Here is a 22,181-nt window from a genome sequence, read left to right on the forward strand (position 1 = left end):
AAGGGGTATTGGCCTTCATAGAGGGTTAGCATTGTTGTTGCTGGGGGTCCTAGTGCCTTTTGTGAACGATCTGGCAAGCAGGAGCTCTCGGTGGAAGAAGTCTATCGGAACTTGGCAGCCTAGACTACAGCTTTAATATTTTGAGAGATTCCGATTTTCTTTTTTTTTTTTTTTTTCAATCCTTCTCCCTCCCCTCTTACCGCCTGGCCCAATTACATCAATCCGAAGCTCTGGTGGATTATTCCTTAACCAGAACATTACGTTCTATTCCACATGTGCCTTTGTGCGTCCATCACACCGCCAGCTCCACAACAGCTGAACAGAGAACAACCCCCCCCCCCCTCCTGCTCCTTATCCAGCAAATGAATCGGTTCCTGACCCTTAATACACATTGCTCTCTTTTTGACGGCTTCCGTGTTCCTGGGCTGTGTTGTATCGGCATGCTTTATTCCCAGACACCTACTCCGTGCTTTCATTCATGACAAATTAGAAGCCCTGGGAGCCGGTGTCTTGTACTGATTGTCTAACGGCCGTACAGTCTCTCCCAGTCACATCAGTATGGGGGGTGATGCAGTGTAAGCGTTAGGGGCTGATCTTAATACTAACAAGTTTGGATTTTTTTTTAGTGCGGATAAAGGACAGTATTATAAGTCCTGCATCACCAGATCTAGTCCTAGGGACCCACTGTTGGCTCCGAAGTTGGATTTTTGTAGTATACACCGCCTACGTAACAGGTTATTGTGTATTTAGGGTGCTTGGGGGCTTTAAGGCTGAATGAAAGCCAGTACTTGACGTTGCAGGTGTGCAGGGTTTTTAGAAGTGGCGATGTTGCCCATAGCAACCAATCAGATTCTAGCTATTCTCTTCTAGAAGGTGCTGGATAAATAAGTAGAATCTGATTGGTTGCTATTGGCAACACCTACACTTCTAAAAACCCGCACTTTAGTAAATATACCCCTTAGAATGCACTATTATATTTTGCAGCTATAATTGTGTTTATACGTATGTATTTTCAGAGGACTAAGAAGAATGCAGAAAAATACATACAAACGTGCAAAATAAGTAAAAAGGCTACAGAACATGACAGGCGGTACTGCGCAGACGTCCCTATACAGGGTAATAAAAACAGATAGTGGGAATTGCATACAGGAAGTGGTGCTGTGCAGACGGCCACCTCTAATATACATGGCGATGCTCTGCGATCGGGATACTGGCCCCGGCCTCTCTGTGTGCACAGTCTTTTTGTAAGACAGTCAGCGGTCCATGCGCCAGAAGCCCCCCCCCCACCTCACCTGAGAGTCGTGATCCCAGGGATATGCTGAAAGTGGAAAGCTGATATCACGGCTTCAATAGGAGCTGTGGTTCTTACAGAGCAGAGCTGCAACCTGACACATACACACAATACATACATTGCTTCCCAGCGGAGAACAATACAGTCTGGGCTGGAAATGAAATACGCTGCCAGTTTCCACTGAAGGAAAATGGAAAAAAAAAAAATATATATATAATGACATTGTGGGGAGAAGATGCAGGGTGTAATAATATAAGTCCAGGAACACAGAATGGTATTAAATGCTGAGCTTGTGTTGTGCCTTATGCTCAGAACAATACTGAGAGTTCCAATCAGTATTGTTATAGTACTAGAAAGTGCCTCACGCCCCTAGCTGTATGTACAATATCATTACTCTGTAATAAACCTATGGAAGTGGCATTTGGCTCCATGATGTAGTGTTTCCCAATAGTACATCTATATAACCGTTTTAGGCGATGTGTGGATCTCAAAGGTTGTAGGACTGAAACTCCCAGCAGTTGCCGCAGGCACAGGCTACCCACTTAGTAATATTTTATGTATATGTTCCTCATACATATCATGTAGAGCAGTGGTCGGGGAACAGGGGTAAATTACCCCACATGGGTAAAAATGAAATTCCTGGTGGTAATGGACAGACAGCCGGGCATGCATATGAATTATTCTATAATATAGAACCTCACAACCTGGAATGAAAATGGATTGTGTGAAGGTTGTGCATCATTTCACTGACAGAACATGCCTACAACTGTGAAGTTGTGGTTTGTTTTTTTTATATTATGAATCAAACAACATTTAGGAGAACATAACAACAGAAAACTTCAGCGTGCATAACTATTCACCCCCCTAAAGTCAGTACTTTGACGAGCCATCTTTTGCGGCAATTACAGCTGCAAGTCGCTTTGGATAAGTCTCTATGAGCTTGCCACACCTTGCCCCTGGGATTTTTGCCCATTCCTCAAGGCAAAACTGCTCCAGCTCCTTCATGTTGGATGGTTTCCGCTTGTGAACAGCAATCTTCAAGTCTGACCACAGATTCTCAATTGGATTGAGATCTGGGCTTTGACTAGGCCATTCCTACACATTTAAATGTTTCCCCTTAAACCACTGGAGTGTTGCTTTAGCAGTATGCTTCGGGTCATTGTCCTGCTGGAAGGTGAACCTCCGTCCCAGTCCCAAATCACAGGCAGACTGAAACAGGTTTTGGCCAAGAATATCCCTGTATTTAGCACCATCCATCTTTCCCTCAACTCAAATCAGTTTCCCAGTCCCTGCTGCTGAAAATCATCCCCACAGCATGATGCTGCCACCACCATGTTTCACTGTGTGGATGGTGTTATTGGGGTGATGGGATGTGTTGGGTTTGCGCCAGACATAGCGTTTTCCTTGGTGGCTGAAAAGTTAAATTGTAGTCTCATCTGACCAGAGCACCTTCCTCCATACATTTGGGGAGTCGCCCACATGCCTTTTGGCAAACTCAAATTGTGTCTTCTTATTTTTATCACTAAGTAATGGCTTTTTTTCTGGCCACTCTTCCATAAGGCCCAGCTCTATGGAGTGTACGGCTTATTGTGGTCACATGCACAGATACACCAGTCTCTGCTGTGGAACTCTGCAGTTCCTTCAGGGTTACCTTTGGTCTCTGTGCTGCCTCTCTGATTAATGACCTCCTTGCCCTGTCAGTGAGTTTTGGTGGGTGGCCCTCTCTTGGCAGGTTTGTTGCGGTACCATGTTCTTTCCATTTGATGATGATGATGGATTTGATGGTGCTCCGGGGGATCATGAAAGATTTGGATATTTTTTTATAACCCAACCCAGAATTGTACTTCTCAACAACTTTGTCCCTGACTTGTTTGGAGAGCTCCTTGGTCTTCATGGTGTGATGCCTCTTGCTTAGTGGTGTTGCAGCCTCTGGGGCCTTTCAGAAAAGGTGTGTTTTTACTGATATCATGAGATTTCACACAGGTGGATACATTTCACTAATTATGTGACTTCTGAAGGTAATTGGCTGCACCAGAACTTTTGAGGGTCTTCATAGCAAAGGGGGTGATTACATATGCACTTGACAATTTTCAGAATTTTGTTTAAAAAGATTATTTTTGATTTATATATATATATATATATATATATATATATATATATATATATATATATATATCACATAAAATTCAGTTGAAAAAAAAAATTACAGGTTGTATTGTAACAAAAAAGGTAAAAAGCCAAGGGGGGTGAATACTTTTGCAAGGCACTGTAGCCGTTTCTAGTAAATATCTTGTGAGTGTTCAGTAAAGCGCTGTCTGGTGTTAAGGTAGGTTGCAAATAGTTTTTATTTATTTTTTTTAGAGCCTGTTTGAAGCCTTTTTTACCAGAACACCTCAGAGCACCTCTCCCCCCACCTAGCTCAAGAGGAAATTCAAATTTTTCTTATCATTTGTTTAATCTCTCTGTGGCCGATGATCTGGCATAATATCGGTCAGCATTTTAAGAGTTTTTAATATTTAAACTGGCCATTGAGGGGCATTACAAGCGGATTTACAAGCCACCTGCTTCATGACCATCCAAGCGAAGGAGGCCTAAGAGGTGTCGGTGAAGTGTTTAATGTTATCTGCAGGTCACACAGTTTCCATTTTGTGCCTAATCGCTGTCTGTGACACCTAGAACAACAATTAAAGTGAGTCCCTTGTCTTGGTGTCAGGGGCCTTATCAGGAGTGAAGGCAGCGCTGGCCAGTGTACAGGCTCTCAGGACAGCAAGTGGCTGTTTACATAAGATGACCCCTAGGCACCGCGTGTGAGGCAGAATGTAAATGGGCCCCTCTTTTCCCCATTCTAGTGATAAACAAGGTAAAGGATTAGATAATGTCATCTTCTTAATCCCACCTACAGTTTGGAAAGTTCCCCTGCTGCATCCGACTGGAATCACAGTGGGTTAGAGACGTTTCAGTGCAACATTTATTTGTACAAGTTTGTTTTTGACATTAGACAGAAGGATTACGGGTCTGATACAGAGTTGTACTCTAATGCCACCCCTGCTGCGACTCTATACGCAGCTGCTAAGCAGTCGCCGACTGCATGTAAGTTTATTGAGACGCCCGCCTTCGGCTTTACAAATCCAGGCATCTGCGTACAAAGATGCGGCATTGCTTGCAGAGCATTCGATTATCGCAGTTCTGAGTAACCCCTATGGCTGCTCCTAATGGGCGCGGGAACGAAGAGGCCGCAGCCATTTTTCTTGCGTACTGGATCGCAGACTCTATTACGCCATACGTCACCAAAACAGTCGCGTCATGTCTGCGTTCTTATCCGCCACTCCCCGTTACCTCCCCCAAACTGACGAACACACTACATGTAAAAAGTTGCAGCGAGCAACTATGGTAATGTACCTAGATGGCCACAAATCACTGTCTGGTATAGTTCCAAAGTGACAGCTGAACCTGGGTAGCATCTGATGAGGATTTAGCACTGGGATCTGACTCGTCATTGGTTATCGTACCATTGTACCATTTGTGCCCCGCAGGGGCATGCCATGTTGCGCCAAGTTGCATAGATCTCGATGCTCAGGTCCAGCAGTAAGATGAACCTATATACAGGCTCCTTAAATGACTTGTCCAGCATCATGAGCACCCCACACCAGGATTCCAAGTTTGTCCCCACCCAAGTCTCTAGGTGTCATTGACCTTCAGTAATGTGCACTTAACCACTGAGCCTCTACTTATCCAGTTAGATCCAGGTTACCCCAGCATTACTGTATCTGTGCAGTGTGGTTCCCCAGGACACACTATACCGTGGTGTTAGCTATACCCATACACACTTATGTTGATGCAAGCATTGGCCAATCAGATTTATTTGTATCCCTTTAGTGATGATATCATTTTGGGCTCACCCATGCAGTCTTATCAGGCCAGTTTGGTTTGCAGTGAGAGTTGGCCATTACATTATGTGGTTGCATTAGATAAGACAATAGCATGATGCATAGATACAACAGTGACTTTGGGGAATCACATTGCCGCAGGCTACTCTGCTTACACCCCCCCGTGCGGCGGGTGGTACAGTAGCTCCGGCAGCCAGCATAGCTTTGGTGTTGGAATATACAGTCTATTGTATTGAAGTCAGACTTTTCCCCAAGAGCAGATCTGGACAGATTAATCCCTGTGTTATATAGCCCCTCTCCGCAATCTATCACACAGTTACAGGGCTGTCTGCATGGCAGGGAGGGAATTCTGTAATATTTAGTGGCACCAAGCAATGGGAAGACAATCCGCCACCAACGCACCTTCAAAGGCAGCAGATTATTGCACACGTCCCTCTCCGGGGACTGAGTGACAGTGCAGACAGCTGAGGGACCATCTACAGGCAGGTCTCATAAACCTGCCCGAAACCCAGGCTAGCACCCTGGCCGTAACAGTTCTACCATTCTCTCCTTCGTATTCCTGATTACTATGTGCAGTGGGAACACGGAGGAAAGTGGGGCATTAGGGCCTATGTCCCAGTACCTTGTTAGTAACTGCATTTCAAAGTGTACACACAGAGGATGCTGCCACTCTGTGCCACATGCCTCCATGATGCCTCGTGGTACCTAGCCCGCAAGGTGATTGCTTTCGATACGTAGAGGCGATGGGTTCGCTATAACAGCATGTTGAAGCCAGGCTTAATCTATCTACCACACTTTGTGATCATACAAACACAACACAAAAACAATTCTCCGCTGAGTTGTATCTGAAGAGCTTACAATCTAGGTGTCATGATTTGTAATTGTGGCAGCCTCAACACAGTACTGATTCTCTGCAGCAGAAGAGTTGCGTCGTCATTACCACTAAGGACTCAGGGGTGTGAGGTGCTAAGGCATCGTGCCCGGCTCACCGGCATCTGACTGCATAGATCCTGCTGTGATAAGGAAATTAGATTGTAAGCTGTGCTGGGACCAGGCCATTAGTGGCTGCGTGAGGTCCTCTGTACAGCGCTGCGGTATATGTCAGACACATAGGTTGATGATTATAATCGCCAGGATGCCAAATGCCTAGTTGTAGGGCTAAGGGGCCTGCTACGGCTGAGGAGGGACCAGTTAAAGTCACACTGGGAAGGAAATAAACTCCGGGCGGCTTTCTTTCAACAGCTGTTTTTTAGGCAGGAGGCATTCCCCTCCCTCCCTCCTCAAACCATACCCTCCTCTCACTCACACACACACAGTCAGCCCCCCTCCCCGTCCTTACATCTGTCACTGCCCTTTACCCACTGACGGCAGAGGTCCTCTCTGTCACTCAGGACAAGCTGTGTGTGTGTGTGTGTGCGTGGTGGGGGGGGGGGACCTTCCATGCTGCTTAGTGACAGACTGGGGACAGTTATTATCTGGTCCAGGCTTCAAGCAGCAGAGGCCACGGCTCCAGCTCTGCACCCTCTCCTCCTTCTCCGCGTCTCCGGACCACTTCCCGAAGGAAGGCGGCCGGGAAGGACAGCCGTCGTGGCTCCCTGCCTGTAAGTACGTTCTCCTTTTTCCTGCTCAGGCAGCACAATCTGCAGGCTTAAGGGTCTTGTCATTAGCACTGCTGAAAAGATTGTACACGCGCTCCTTATAAGGCATGGCTTATGGTATACAGTGCAGGCACCTAATCTCACCGGCTAGCTTGGCGAGGACTCCTGTCTTCTACCCTAACGCCCCCATATCCCCCCCCCCCCCCGACTCACCCTCCAACGTCTAAGTTGGCCCACCAGCTCTGAGGAAAAGGCCGGGAGCAGGCCAGGAAACACGGCGACTTGTTTATAATCCTCACGACCATATTTCCGAATTCGAGAACAGCTCCTATCTGGATCCTAACTTCCAGAAATCTGGAAAATATAACCCTTTCTTGTCTGGGATTGACTGCGCTGCTCTGATAAACTTGGCTGCAAATCTATTTCTTCTCCATAAACCTATATATGATATACTGTATTATGACTAAGTGGGGGATTTGGCTTCAATACTTTCAAGGCAAAACTTTATTCCAGGACCCAGACAGAAAGGCATATCAATAAACAATAGGACCTAGACATTAACGTTACATTTGTAGGCACATTGTAATTTGTGTTTGCGGTTTGTTGTGGTCACTGTGTATTTTAGGTTTTGTGATATATTTTTCCTGTATCCATTTCATAAGCGCCTATCCCGTATCATAGTTTCTTTCTCTGCACTGATTAGATTGTAAGCTCTTCACCAGGGCTGTCCGCTTCCTCTTTCTTACACTGGTTTCCGAACTCTGAAGACCTACATCTGTATAAATGTATGCAGTAGGTGTGCATTGGCTATAGTATATAAAGTATACATAAACACTTGTTCGGATTGCTGAAACTGTCTTGTAGTGTGTATGTATGTATGTATAAATATTTGATATACATTTTTATTGTAGCTTACCCCTGTCCATCCCGTGTAGATGTTGGTATGATCTCATTATATTAAATAGAGCTGATTCATGTTAATGTACTGGGGAGATTAAACGACTCTCACATGTGCCAAATAGATGGCACATGTGCTCACAAGCAACCAATCAGGAATGAGTTTCAATCAATCTAGAGAACATTCGAATAATGAAAGGAGAAGTCTGATTGGAAGCCTCGGGTCACAGCACGTGCCATATTATCTCCATGGTATTGGATATTTTGCCGCAGTAACAGTGATCTTGTGGTGAGACATTTGGTTACACCAGTGATCTTGTGGTGAGACATTTGGTTACACCAGTGATCTTGTGGTGAGACATTTGGTTACACCAGTGATCTTGTGGTGAGACATTTGGTTACACCATGTGAAGTGTTATACCCCTTTTACACCAGAGCTAAAACCTGTGTTATTGCAGGGGTAACCCGGGCCGCTCCTGGGTGTAAAGGGTAGGATTGCCGGGTCAAGTGACCCGGCAATCCAACCCAGGTAAGTTGCAGGGTCTAACAGGGGAAACCCTGCAGTGTGAACAGCACGCTCCAAGTCACGATGACCTGGAGCGCTCCACATGCCGGCCTATTGGTCCGGCTTCAGTGGTGCTTGGAGATGACGTCATCTTCAAGCGTCCACTTCAACGCAGGAAAAGCCGGGTCACTGCAGACCCGGCTCCAGTGTGAATGGTGCCAACTCAGGAATTTCCTGGGTCGGCGCCGGGAAAATTCTGGGTCTGATCCAGGTAACTTTGGGTCAGACCCGGAATTTCGGTGTAAAACGGTATTAGTGTCATGTTTAATTGTAAAGAAGACAACTGTTATGTATGAAGTAGCTGGAAATGTATGTTCTGTTTTGCTCTCCACTTCAGAGGTAGAAGACTTGGGCTCATATATGGAGCTTTGAGTTACAGCACGCTGGGAGTTTTAGTTCCTCGGCAGCCATAGAAACGAATGTTATATACCCTTGCTCTTATCCCTCATTTCTTAGCTTATATCGTGATATTGTTACTTTTGTAATGCAAAGGTCTATCATTTTAAGCAGTAGTGCGTGATGGTATTTGTAGTTCTCCAACAGTCGGAGAATATGAGTTTGCATAAGCTTGCCCTAACTCCTCCGTTTCCATTCTAATAACTTTACTATGCACTGAAATATCTATGAAAATACTAAATGTATCTGATCTTTAGCTATTGGTAATTGTAGTCCTCCCATTGCTGGGGAGATACTCCTTAAGGTGCGTATCCACATAGCGATTTTGACAGGTGATAGCACGATAACGACTTTGTTATCGTGCAATCGCTTGAAAATCGCGCATGTATCGGGCAGTTAAATGTCTAAAATGACCAGCGAAGTGCGTGCCCGCTGGTTGTTTCAGACATCGGTCATCGCCTGTACATGGTGGCCAACCTGGCGATAACATCAGGTTCAGCATGTACGGGTATGATGGATGTGCCTGGACTGAACGAGCGAACGTTCAGTGTAGGCACATCACAGACATGGAAACGACAGCACGATTACAATGTGGTAATCGTGCTGTCGTTTCCATGTCTGGTAGTGGATACGCACCTTAAGCCTCCTCTAGCCCTTCGTCAAAGTTGCATTGGTCTGTTGTATGTTGGTCTATGCCTGTGCTGGTTTGGTATCTGTGTATTTGGAGTGGTTAGCAGTGACACAGTAGAACAGAGTGTGGCCTATTCCAGTTCCATTGTGGGATAATGGTGAATATTGGTAATGATTGTGGGATAATGATAAATATTGGTAGTGATTGTGGGATAATGGTGAATATTGGTAGTGATTGTGGGATAATGGTGAATATTGGTAAAGATTGTAGGATAATGATAAATATTGGTAATGATTGTGGGATAATGGTGAATATTTGTAGTGCTTGTGGGATAATGGTGAATATTGGTAATGATTGTGGGATAATGATAAATATTGGTAGTGATTGTGGGACGATTGTGAATATTAGTAGTGATAGTGGGATAGTGAAGGAAGTTATTAGATGATCGTGATGGTTATGATGACTGTTAATGGTTGTGTAATAATGGTGAATATTGATAAGGATTGTGGGATATTTTGTGAATATCGGTAGTGATATTGGTGAATATAGTAGTAGTTTTGGGTTAATGGTGAATAGTAGTAGCGATTGTGTTGCATAAGTGAATATTGGTACTGATTGTGGGCTACTTGTGAAAATGAGTATTGATTGCGTGATAATGGTGAAGGTATTAGAAGTGAATGTGAGATATTGGTGTAGGAAATTGGTAATGATTGTGAGATATTCAGTTAATACGGATAGTGGGATATTAGTGAATATGAGTAATTTTTGGATAATGGTGAATACTAGTAGCGATTATACTATATTAGTGAATTTTAGTAGTGACTGGACAGTCAGTGAAAATATGTATTGATTGTGGGATAATGGGGAAGGTATTGAGAGTGAATATTGAAAATCGGTTAATATTGGTAGTGATTTGGATTTAAAATATGAATTAGTCTGTGTGTGAATCTAAATTTCATCAGGAATAGTGATCCTGAAATAACTATGAATATTGGTAGTAGTGCATACAAATGAATTTATTAGTAGAAGTAATTGTGGCATATTGGTCAGTGTGCCCATAAGCCGGGATATTGGCAGTGATTATGGCATAGCAGTGTATAGTGACTTGGTATAGATCAGCACTATCAGGTCACACTGCTGTAGTGTCAGTGTGTGCACTGGTCCCCCCCCCCCTGATAGTAGAGGAAGCTGAGCAGTGTGAGTGTGTCTGCACAGCAAGGCTGTTAGTTCTCCTTTTCTGCTTCTGGTGTTAAACACAAATCCCCCGTCACAGGTTCTGAGGGGCACTTACACAAAGCTGCTAAATCCTCACACTATACTCCGCTAAGTCACTGAAGTCTTTGTTACCTTGGCATTATGAAGACTGAATTTGAATACATTCCTTTTAATGTATCCTTAAAGTTAAACTAAACCCCCAAAATACATTTTTGATCCCACAGAGGAGAGCAAACACGGTTATATTGTTCTCCCACAAATGTCCAAGCAGCTTTGTTTTACAAATTGCAAAAGTTGCTCACGTTACATTGCCATATTGCTGTAAAAATCTGTCCCACATCCAAGTTCACTTACTGGACAGAACTCCTGCGGATTATATTTTATGTATAAGAGAGAACTAAAACGAATCACTCCTATAATAGCGTAGCTTTTACTCTTAGTATAAAATGCCCAATTTGTGGGACATTTTCAAGACTGCTGCCAGCGGACAAGGCCGAGGCTGTAAAGGTAATGTTTAACACCTATAAGGATATAGGGAGTTTTAAAATGACCACAGTATTGTCTTTTTTACTTTGCTTTTTGTGTTTTGAGGGCAGCGTTCATTCCACAGTAAAGTAGGCTTTAGAATGCGCAGTTAAAACGCATGGACGTGGCGATGAAAAGGTTAACGTGCGGGTGTCAGCGTTTGTTAAGTCGACAGGTTTTGTGTTTTTGTAAGCGGTGTACAAGACACTATGGGCAGCAGCTGAGAGACAGCTGTCCACTTGTATTTCTACACACCCGTGTGGGCATGAGTTGTGAAAAGAGGGACTGTCCGAGTCCAGCACTAGGTGCAGTTTTACACCCGGCAGTTGTGTGCACAGTACATATAGCAATGACTGCTTATTATTACGTTTTTAGTTCTCTCTCTTCATTCCGGTGCTTCAGAGGGTGGCGTGACCTTCACAAGGTTACTTGCATGTCTCTATGGGTACCAGTGATATTCAGAGCACAGTGTGTTGGTAGGAAGTCATTGTCGCTCTGTAAGCAGCTATTCTTTATACTAGTAGCTGCATTGCACTTTTTGAATAATCTCAAGAGAAGGGTTTCCATTTTTTACTACAAGTCATTGGCAGTACTCCTTCTTATAGAGACAGAGGTCTTCTATAGAGGCATACTGCATAATAATAGTGCTCCCTGGTGGCCAAATTATGCTGGAAAAGGGCAAGAGTATTTGCTGTCAGAGTATGTGAAGCTGTGGCAGCCATTTTGTGTCCGGACGCAATGCTCATCATAATGCAACTTGTTAATTCACACTGACCGCATTGAGGCACGAGGCACTCCAGGGCTGATTTATGCCTCAGTGACTTCACGGCTCTTAGTGAATTCATAGCCAGGGTCCCCTATAGGGGCTGCATGAGGGGGACTGGGTGCACTTTAATATGTTTTGCCGTTTGTTTGTGCTTTGCAGCGGCATTTCTTTGCAAATCCCTCCTCCATTCTGAGGCACCCATGCAGCCCGTGTTCCAGTCATTTTGTTGGTTTACCTGAGGAGTTCTAGGCCTCCTACCCTAACGCGGTGCCCAGAGGGCGGCTGGCGCAGGGTAAATAAACAGGGGCCCGGTTCTCCTCTCAACCAGTGTTTTGTCTCCGGATCAGCGATCAGGAGATGCTGAGGCAGCAGGCAGGTCAGAGCCTCTCCTTGTCTGTGTGACGGAAGCCTATCACATGTCTGCCAGCACTTTCTGTGCCCCCTGCCGCTCTCCCCTTGTAATCATGGGCGCCCCGCTGGGCAGGAGCTGGTGCCACAGTTTAGCTACTCGTATGACCTGACCTTATACAGCAAAACACTATTCAAATAACGTGTGAATCTTGCATTGTCTCTTTCCAAGGAAAATGTATATTAAAAAAATAAATCACTAAATAAGGACCTCAGTTTTCCACAGAGGTAATTGGGCCTGGAGCTGCGGTTCCAGGCAGCTGCCTTGTTTTGGCCCAGCGTAAGGGAAGGCACGCAGTACCCCCACATATTACTAACTGTGTTTGGGGGCAAACAAAGAACAAATGGGGCTCTCTTTAGTGTCATCTGGCAGAGTCTGTGTCAGAACTTAGACAAAAGCCCTCATTTGGTCATTGGTATTTGGTAGCGCTTGGTTAGTTGTGCAGCTGTTGCCTCTGAAGTGGGTGTCTGCTAACCCCTTCTGTGCCGGGGCCGTACGTAACATTTTCAGTGACCTTGCTGACTTCCTGTATTGCCTGGTTATCCCTGTTTTTTTTTTTTTTTAATTAAACTGCTGTTTAAATATACACATGAAATTCATAATCCAATATCTGATTAGTTTTCCTTGCTTGTACAGCACCTCAGTTTTGCTGTGTTCATGTAGCATTCGCCTGAGGATGAAAATGGCCGCCTGCCTCCCATTTGTGCTTTGTAAACAGGAAGCAAGATGGTCGTCAAGTTGTGGCCTCGTACGTGGTAACCAGGTGATTGCTCCAGGTATAGGAAGTCTGGTTTACAGGCATGGATGTTTTATATATATATATATATATATATATATATCTATATATATTTACTATAATATGTCAACCGTAGGTCGATGCCACACACCCTTCCTGCCTTTTTCCCACTCATTTTCATGGCCCCAGTCTCCATCATATTTCTTCTGTAGAAAATAAATGAATGTATTACACATTCGCCCGCCCTGACGTGGTTTCCTGTCAGCAGCTAGTTCTGGGGGTGCCATTTTCCCTGACGTGGTTTCCTGTCAGCGGCTAGTTCTGGGGGTGCCATTTTCCCTGACGTGGTTTCCTGTCAGCGGCTAGTTCTGGGGGTGCCATTTTCCCTGACGTGGTTTCCTGTCAGCGGCTAGTTCTGGGGGTGCCATTTTCCCTGACGTGGTGTCTTGTCAGCAGCTAGTTCTGGGGGTGCCATTTTCCCTGACGTGGTTTCCTGTCAGCGGCTAGTTCTGGGGGTGCCATTTTCCCTGACGTGGTTTCCTGTCAGCGGCTAGTTCTGGGGGTGCCATTTTCCCTGACGTGGTTTCCTGTCAGCGGCTAGTTCTGGGGGTGCCATTTTCCCTGACGTGGTTTCCTGTCAGCAGCTAGTTCTGGGGGTGCCATTTTAGAGCAAAATGAAATTCCATTGCAGTTACCCCTAAATTGTGTGTGGTCAATTTCTCTGGCAGAATCTGCCCTTGTTTTGTTCTTTTTAAAAAAAAAAAAAAAAAAAGCAAATGAGTTCCTTAGCCTAGAACCCGGGAATCTCATTGATGGTAACCCTGGAGGATTGACATCCCTGCCCTAATACATTTTCTGCCTCAGATCCAGCAGCCATTCTGCCAGAGTGGCGCGTCTAGATCTTCGGTTTATATCAGCTATCTGCTGGAAATCTAGGTCACCAACATAATTCTCCCCTCCGGGGGGTTGCCGGAATCAGACCTCAATTTTTCTTTCCAGTCTCCGTAGGATTTTACTTAGATTATTCCGTCCCCTCCTAGGAGCTCGGTGAGATGAGCGATGGAGGATGGCACGGGAACACCTGGTCGCATGAAGTATTGAAGAGCATCTAACAGTAACCCCCTCCCTTCCCTTTCAGGCCCAGTGCCTCCCTCTAAAACCCCCTCCCTTACACTGTTTAAAAAAAATAATTAATAATGTTAAATATCAACATGTAAAATGCAGAGGCAAACTCATAGCAGCCCATATAATTAACATTGTCTCTAACTATGACCTTATTTTTTATTTGGCGCTAAACGTGGCACTTGCCACGGCATGTCGTGAGGTGGGGCATGAAGCGTAATACTAATGTGCAATTTCCTCAGACCATTCCTGCACAGTGCTTGCTGCTTGTAGCTTTCATTTATTGAGAGTGAGAATGGATTTTCATAGCACAATACTGATCTCGTATAACCACACAATATGGCTGCCGATGACATCACTTCCTGTGTTAGATACATGCGGTCATTTGTTTTCTACCATGCCTCTCTTGTATTTTTTGTTTTTGGACATTTCTGCGTAGTCTTAACACAGACAAAACATGAAAAAAAAAATCTGGCATTGCCTACTGGCACTTATAGTTCCACAACAGCTGGAAAAGGATTCACTTGTGTTTTTTTATTTTGAAGGAATGCATAGAAGCTGGATTGTTGGTAGCGATGATTAGAATACACTATGTAGCAGGCAGTGGAGGCGAGGCAATGAGTGAACTGTTCTGATGTATTATTGTTACCTGGAATCGCACCTCACTCTGTGGAAGTGATGGAATGATTTGAAGCAATCAGCCTGCAGCTTAATGCAGCGTGTAACATGTTGGCACGGTGGGGGCTGCGCAAATCGTCTTGCTTTTTTTTTTCTTGGCCGCTGCTCAGAGTGATGGTCTTGTGCATTAAATTGTTGGATAATGACGTACAAATGTTTGGAAGAGATTAATGTTCATGCAGTGTGCAGGGGCCCTATAGTGATTTTTTGTTAGTATCTTGCTCAGAGACAGGTCGAATTGTATTTTTTTTCGACTTTGGTTTCAGAAAAACTTAAATGAAGTTGCTAAGCGCATGCTGCCATATTTAGCTGAATGTCCATCCCAGTTTCCCACTCTCTGACTGAGGGAAATAAAAACTGTACTGTTAGCAGTAGGACGCTAAGGATTAGTTTTAACCTATTCCCGTCTCCAATTAAAAATACTAAATGGATCATTAGTGCAGTGCATTATCGTGTAATTAGTTTTCTTCTCCGTAGATACCACTCTGAGAGAGCGACGCTCTTTGTCTGTTAATGCAGAATTTTGGGAGTGTCGGGGTCCAATCTGTGGTGCGCTAGGGTGATATCTGAACTATGGTTTCCAGTTTGCACTTGTTCGGCCCCAGCACCTTCCTGCACTGTGCATGGACACTCAGTGCTGTCACAGCTGAAGTGGGGCACGGACAGGACAGCACCACAGTAGATCCTTTTGGCCCATCGCCCTGTGTTCCTGGCACTCGCACGTCATTACTCATGTAGTGAAAGGTCTCTTTCACGAGACATGAGCAGAACAGGTGAGGCAATGGGCTGTGTTTGCATCTGTTACCATGGTAACAGCTGTAGAGGTCCCCGTGGTCGCAGTAATGGGGACATAAAATGAAGGCCAGCGGTCTACACAACGTGCACTTCACTGCTAAGCGTTTTCAACTACAACGGCCGTGTTGTCCCCTAGCTGTTGTATAAATGACTCTTGTTTGTAAAGAGTGATTACTTCTAATACATTATATTCATTTAAAGTGTACCCATTGCCTGCTTTTCACAGTGGAGGCAGCCATTTTGTGGGCTGAACCAATATTCATGAGACAAATGCTTATCACTTTGCTAGGAACCGGTGACATTAAGGTGAGGTAAAAGCATCTTTATGTCTTTTTCCTTTGCTGTAAAGCCGAAGTGGTCGGCAGTGTTTCTGTGTTATTTTGGTGTCCGTAAAGATCGCTCGATGGAGACTGAAGAGCTGGAAGAAGTGAGGTCTGTATTAATGTTACAGGCCCGCAGGATGCCTGTGCTGTTCTGTGGTGAACTTTAGGGAACTTTTTTTTGTTGGGTCATTTGATATTTATGTAAAGTAAGTGTACCACAGCCCGGCAGCTCCTCACAGATGTCAGTTTGTGTTCAGTACAGATGCTATAGAGGGTTAATAAGCCCCTAACTGGAAGGGGGTAAACTTAGTTGGGGGGGGGCGGTGATACCAGCATGCTGTGGCTTCCCCGGGGGCTCGCGGCTCGCTGGTACTGCCATGCCTAGTGCCTTTCTCACCTCTCACAGCATCAAGGAGGCCGAGACCTTGGAGCTGTTGCGCGGTGATAGTCGCCATGGAAACCAGTTCACGGTATCCATGTGCCCAAGCGTGTCTGTTTCACTTTGTGTCTGGCTCTAAGTGAAGCAAGATAAGGTGGGGAAGGAATGGGGAACGCAGCCTGTGATGCCTGTGTCACCTAATCCTAGGTGCACCTTCCCGCCTCTATTATGTCTCCATGGTGGCGGCACTGCGCCCTATGCTTTCCGCCCCCAGGACGGTCAGATACTGCCTTCATTTGCTGAACATCACAACGTTCTTTTATTATCCAGAGTAGACTCTTCAGTGCACGATGATGAATACTGTGCACATATACAACTACATAGACTTGCCCGCAGTATGCCATGTTTTCTGCTTGGGCATACCAGCTTGCTACTTTCACGTACAGAATGCGGTCACGGGGAGGGCAGAGGAGCTGGGCGTAGAAGGAGAAGCGACCACTAAGAATTGCAATCGCAACAAAGGAAGTGGTACTGTGCGATTGCCTATATATGGAGTATTAGTGCACATATTGAGAACTGCACATTATTAATAAAAATATAAGTTGTACTGTGCATCTCTCACTACACACGGAACAGGTGCTGAAAATTCCTGACGGTAGAGTTTTCCAAACTCCGCCATTACAGTCCAGGGAGGGTTACATCAAATTGACTGAAGTGCTAATTAAGTCACCTGTGCTCAAGCATGGATATCCTTAAAACGTGGACTGTAATGGCAGAAATGCCCTGCGGCATAGTGTAAAAGTTGTGTTCGTAGGATAACAGGAACATCTTAGGGACACATAATCAGTGAGGGTCTTTCCCTGGAAATCGGGATTAGCTGGAAATTATGATTGCACAGTTGCTAAGAAACCCCCCCCCCCCAAAAAAAAATTGTTAACTTTTAGATTAAAGTGGAGACAGCAGTGGTTTTGCCCAGAACTATCTCAGAGTAAGAGCAGGCTGTTTCCTACATTCATAGGGGTGGGCAATCATGTCTCGGCATTCACACAAAGAAACCAGCGGAAGACCCTATATCCTGAGGCTGGCGACTCTTGATTGGGATTACAAGAGCCTGGGACCTAGCATGCTTCCTGCCTCAGGAGCCATGCTCCCTGTCATTAGTAGGGGAGCGGGCTTCTCCGCAGCCCAACCCCTCTCTCACATGGAACGCATGCTGCTAAGGTAAGTTAGGATTATTTCTTAACCGCCAGTGTCACTTTTCCGCCCCCCCCCCCCTCCCCCGGTGCACTGAAAGGAATCACTGCCTGCAAGCTCACAAGTCCATTTCTCAGCTGTAGTGTTCCGTTAACGAGCTGTCGTCTTTGCTAGGGGCTGCTGACTTAGACTGACCTGACATTTTATTAGACAAGCTTATTGAACCCGGGGCATAATATAATATAGACTGTGCAAATCTGCCATGTTTGACGCCTCTGGTGAGCGCTGATCTGGGATCCTTGTCTTCTGTTTGCTTTTATACTCCGCACTAGAATAAAGGAGGGATGAAGTCACACTGCAGCAGATATATAGACTTGTACAGGGAAATCTGAAAGCTTCCTATAAGGTCAGCATGGCCTGTATTGAGAATTATTTGTACACGGTGATCTGGCATGTATTGTGGAAATAATACCTTGAATTAGTCCACTCGACCTGCAATTCATTTCCTATACTCTTTCAGGGCAGGCTTATGCAACCTGTCCTGCCAGCTTTTATAGAACCACAGCAGCTGTGTGTTGGCTATATTGCAGCCACACTGAGAGTTGTAGTTCGACCGCTGGAAAGACTCCGGTTGCCTCCTCCTGCATTAGGGGTATGAATAATTCACCTCCTATTTCGCTGCTGGAGCTTGTGGTCGGCTGCCTGTTCAGCGAGGACATCGTGTACTGGCGGAGGATGGAACAGATCATATTTAATAACTAGCATATAGAGACCATCCTGCCCTTGTAACACCAGAGCTTTCATTTGCCGCGTTTTTGAAGTGGGCTGTAATGTTTTGGTGGTCTGTTAGAAGTGCAGCTTCATCTAGAGCTGTAATAATGCTGGCCTTTGAAGTGGGAAAGCCTAGCTAGAGAGCCTGGTAGCAGTTAGCAGAGCGTGCCGTGGACCGCTAGCGAGGCATCGGGTAACCGCGTAGATGAATGGGGCGGAGGTGTAAAGATGAGCGCTCCAGTCTGACCCTGAGATTCCAGTGGGCGTTGGTGTAGGGACCATGAGGTAGATTTACTAAACTTTCTCAGAAGGAAAAGTGGAGGTCTTGCCCCATAGCAACCAATCACATTTTAGCTGTTAGACAGAATCAGATTGGTTGCTGATGGGCACTCGTCTGTTTTTAGAAGCTTTAGTAAATCTGCCTCTACCCCCATGCATGAGCACATGGCGAAAGTAAGTGTGTGTATTTATTTATACATACAATTTCACAAGGGTCCTACACATTGCTAATTTACAGGGAAGCAATTCAATTGTTGCTCCAATCGGGCACCCAAATTTCTGCTCACACCCTCCTGGGAGGGCAAGCAGAAATACGCGAAAAGTCCAGCTTTTGGGCGCACTAATCAGAACTTTAAACCTGGTATATTTTGGCTCGGCAAGCGAGATAAGTAACGGGCGCCCGTCTTACTAGTGCCCGACCAATACAACAAGTGAATTGCTCCGTTGGGCGCCCATTACTTATAGCCGCACAAAAAAACTATTGAATCCCCCCCATAATATCCAAGTGAGCTAGAATATATACTGAAAATACGATTCCATACTTATTTTTATATATATTTTTTTAAAATACACACACATAGTACATGTATTATATCCTCTGTGCCAGACATGGCATGAGAAGGAATATTGTGACTGGCTGTAATAGGATCTGGTGACGATATGGGGTGTAACAATGTATAGATGTGTTCCTGCCCCCCTGGAGTGCACTGGAGCTGCTAAGCATCATGGGAAGATCCTTGAGGCTTCAGACCATTTTATGCAGATTAGTGCATGTTAATGAGATGCCCAGGGCCTGGTTCGGGGGCGTGAGAAGGCACTAGGAAGTCGTTTGTCTGTTCTGATATCTCTCAGTAGTGTGATATGAGCTGCCATGTTAACCCCCTCTAAAGCTTTCTAGAAGCGACATGCCCCCATCCTGTAAATATGCCCGTTTCTATGTCTTTGTGAGGAATGTGATTCTTATCTTAACTACCTTTTTTAGAGATTCTGCCACAAAACAAGCTAAGTGTGACTTAGGGGCCGGTGGATTTGTTCCCTTGCGTTTATTGGTCATGCAACGTCAATTTACTGATCTGCATCACAACTCGTTAAGCGCGTCTTTTAATTGCTTCCAGTCTTTCGCAGAAAGGATATTGTAAATGTTATCACTTTAGTAGTGTTATTCATTTTGAACAAGGCTTTTTTTTTTATTTCTGACAACTTTGCAGGTCTTGTATGTTTGCTAGACGTGTCATAATTTCACTTTGGCTACATATGTTTGCATGAGGCGACCTCTGACCTGTCGGTGTCGCCCACTCCAGACTGGGCACCAGCTCTGGCACACAGTGACGGCACCATTCGTATAGTTGGCACAGTTAAAACTCAACAATGGCAACTGACATACAACCAGCCGTGTAATTGTTCCAATTTGAAAGGGAAGAGCGTCTTAGTGGCGTATGGAAATCAGCGCAGTGAATGGGAAGACCCAGTGGGGTTCCGGACGATGCTGGGATGTTCCTGTCAGTTCTGTTTGTGTGGAAGTCTTCTGTATTCGGTCGGTATAAATGGCTCTGGCGTTACAGGCTCCTCCGACAGCCTGCGGTTTAAAGGGACGTTCCATCTATAACACAGAACATATTCGGCATTGGTATGTGAAATTGCACTGCCTTTACCCGCTGTCCTGCTCAGTATTTCATATAACTGATGCTCTGTGACTTATCTTCATCAGGGCTGGGAAGGGGAATTTTCCAAACCTCAATGGAAAATCTGACCTTCAGCCCAAATAATGGAAACTTAATGGATTTCTGACTGATGTCTCTGGTCGTCAAGCCCTAGTTAGGTACATTAGAGTGCAAGTTCCTGAGTACAAAAGTCTTGGCATCTTGTAATTAATAAAGGGCTTATGAAATATCATTGTTTCAGGCTCTTATTCTATTATTCTGTATTTTCCAATGGTATTTATTTTTTTGAATTATAACCCTAGAGAGCTTTATTAGGTTGTCCACCCACATAGGACCTGGATTTATGCCCACCTGCAACTTTTACTAAATACGTTTGTATAGTTTTTTCTGTGCTTTTTAGACATGTATTTATATTATCCAGCTGAGTCTGTTATTTTCCTCATTCCTGGATGTGAAGCAGCTGTTCTGTGCATTATGTACAGTTGTATCCAGAGAACATCTCTTATGTTGTGTCCCACAACAATGAAAATAAATCTCTTGTGGTATAAAGGTTTTGATTAAAGTAATAGAAATGTGCATTGGTGGGGAGGGGGTGCAACAACTACTTATCTAGTAAAAGTTTCCAGAATATACATATAAACACTACATAAAAGTCTTCAAGACCTCGGTTATAATGATATTTCATTGTCAGTCTGTAAAAAAAATGTATGGTCATAAATCATTCTGCACAGACTTCCTCCGTTCTCTGCTGCACGTTTTATTTTGAAAAATGGAAGCTGCCATGCCGAATGTCTGGTATAGAAAATAAAATGAATAAACACTGCCCCCAGTGGTCAAAAGGTATAATGCTTACATTTAACAAGTAATATCTCTTAAAGCAAGTTCTATTAAACTTTTTTTTTTTTTATATAGCCATAAATTCTATTTCTTCATTTATTCCAACTTTACAGAAGACGATGAGCTTAGGATTCAGTTTCAAAACAATGTGCTTCAGAAAATATTGACTTTTTGGTGGTTGGAGTAGTTACAACTGGGAGATTAGGGCTGGCAATTTTCAGATGTTGCTACTTTAATGACATTGACAGCAATGCATCGTGGGAGATGTAGTCCAGTGACATTTGGAGAGCCACAGAGGCTGATAGGAATGAATTCCACCCAATAGATAAGATACAGGGTATCTACTTCAAATTATCTTTGACAGCCATTAATGGATTGAGACTGGAAATCGTTGCATAATCGTGTGTCATATGAAGATAATTGATTACCTGGTAATGAGTCTAATCTCAAGGGTCTGTCCAGACAAGTGCTTTTCCAAATGCCCTGGCTGCTCATTCTCAGCCCAACGTGCTGGTGAATTACTGCCGGTGTAATGAACACTGACTGTGTACACTACATTTTGGCCTAGGTATTCCTGCACTTTCTTTAGCTCTTTCCAGAGCTGACAACCAGACTACAGCATCTAATTGGACCAATATCGATATGTTCACGGCCCTAATAGGAACCTGATGCCCAGAAACGATGCAGGGCGCATCCATTCATTCCTTTTTGGGCATGTCAAGAAGTCTGGTCGGGAATAACCACCTTTGACCTACGTGTTGGGGCCACTAGCGTGCAACAAAAGGTTAAATCTCTCCGGTTTGATCACCCACATGTGTTCCAGTATACAAACCGATCCTGACACTCATCGCTGGGGTCAAGTGAGCAACCTTGCCTGTGACATTATCCTTATCAGTATGGGCGACAAGCGGCCCTCAAAAACACGGATGACTGTCCCAGATCTACAGCTAGGGGACTTTTTGCAAATAAACTAACGCTCCCACTATTCTTATTTTGACCTCAAGCAGATTTAAGCATAAAATTGGACCCATGCGCAAATGTAAACCTGGGGGGGGAGGGAGGAGCAAAACAAAGTCCTTTTTTATGGATATTTATATAGACGGCCCTGTGTTCATTTGCTTAAAAAGAATTGTGTGTCTCTTTAAACAACGTCTCTCACATAACATTCACGGCCTGGGTGTGGGAGTGAAAGGGACGCTTGTTGCCTGTTTAAGTTTCGGAGCTGT

The 22,181-nt window shown here is 44.6% G+C and overlaps 1 protein-coding gene across 6 annotated transcripts in view; it reads left to right on the forward strand.

Annotated features, from left to right (window-relative positions):
• MEF2D (myocyte enhancer factor 2D) overlaps window positions 1–22,181 on the forward strand; it is a 178,196-nt gene that overhangs the window by 74,603 nt on the left and 81,412 nt on the right. Inside the window, exon 1 of one of the 6 annotated variants that reach the window (XM_088449652.1) lies at window positions 6,533–6,779. The exons of the other annotated variants lie outside the window; for them this stretch is intronic. The gene's annotated coding sequence lies outside the window, so the exon portion shown is untranslated. Of the gene's footprint in view, window positions 1–6,532; window positions 6,780–22,181 lie in introns of those variants that run through there. 6 annotated transcript variants of the gene reach the window in all.

The sequence above is a fragment of the Taudactylus pleione genome, unplaced genomic scaffold (genome assembly GCF_031769625.1).
Source record: "Taudactylus pleione unplaced genomic scaffold, aTauple2 ptg000490l, whole genome shotgun sequence".
NCBI lineage: Eukaryota > Metazoa > Chordata > Amphibia > Anura > Myobatrachidae > Taudactylus > Taudactylus pleione.